The following is a 1,217-nucleotide window of genomic DNA, read 5'->3' on the forward strand; positions in this document are numbered from 1 at the left end:
TAAAAAGATTTGAAAAGAATTCAAAAAGATAATTGAGTTTTGAAAAGATATTGAAGAAAAATTAAGAAACATGTTTAGGATTAAAATTTTTGGAATTGAAGTTGAAAGATGAGAATTTGTAACATGTTTATGCAAGAAATCATGAATTGAAACATGAAAAATGGAAAAAATTTGAAGTGAAAACGAATTTACCTCCTCCCCACAATCCTAGCGTTAAACGCCCAAACGCTGCATGTTTAGGGCGTTTAACGCCCATTTGTAGCTTCTCCTGGGCGTTTAATGCCCAGCTGTAGCATCTGGCTGGCGTTAAATGCCAGAAAATCCTTTATCACTGGGCATTTTTCTGAACACCCAGGATGCTGTAAATCTGGCGTTAAACGCCCAGAAGTTGCTTCTTTCTGGCGTTTAACGACCAGATGGCTATCTCTACTAGCGTTAAACGCCCAATAGATGTTCCTTTTGGGCGTTTAACGACCAAAACAGCTCTTACTGGCTTTTTCGCACCAGTGAGCTTTTTACTGTTTTATCCTCTGAATCCTTCTGTAACTTTGTGAACTCATGCAATTGCTATTTCACCTTGAAGATAATTAGTATGAACCTGTAAACTTCAATTAATTAACAAAATGGCTGGGTTGCCTCCCAGCAAGCACTTCTTTATTGTCTTTAGCTGGACTATTACTGAGCTTTAATCAAGTCTCAGTTTTGAGCACTCTTGCTCAAAATTGCTTTCAAAATAATGTTTGACTCTCTATCCATTAACAATGAACTTTTTGTTAGAATCATTATCCTGAAGCTCTACGTATCCATATGGTGACACACCTATAATCACATATGGTCCTCTTCACCAGGATTTCAATTTCCCAGGAAATAATCTGAGCCTAGAATTAAATAGTAGAACTTTCTGCCATGGCTCAAAGACTCTGGATGATAGCTTCTTATCATGCCATCTTTTTGCTTTCTCTTTGTAAATTTTTGCATTTTCGAAAGCATTGAATCTGAATTCCTCTAGCTCATTTAACTGGAGCAATCGTTTTTCTCCAGCTAACTTGGCATCAAGGTTTAGGAATCTGGTTGCCCAGTAGGCCTTATGTTCCAGTTCCACTGGCAAGTGACATGCTTTTCCATACACAAGCTGGTATGGAGAGGTCCCTATAGGAGTCTTGAATGCTGTTCTGTATGCCCATAGAGCATCATCCAAGCTTCTTGCCCAATCCCTT

Source organism: Arachis duranensis, chromosome 9, assembly GCF_000817695.3.
Source record: "Arachis duranensis cultivar V14167 chromosome 9, aradu.V14167.gnm2.J7QH, whole genome shotgun sequence".
NCBI lineage: Eukaryota > Viridiplantae > Streptophyta > Magnoliopsida > Fabales > Fabaceae > Arachis > Arachis duranensis.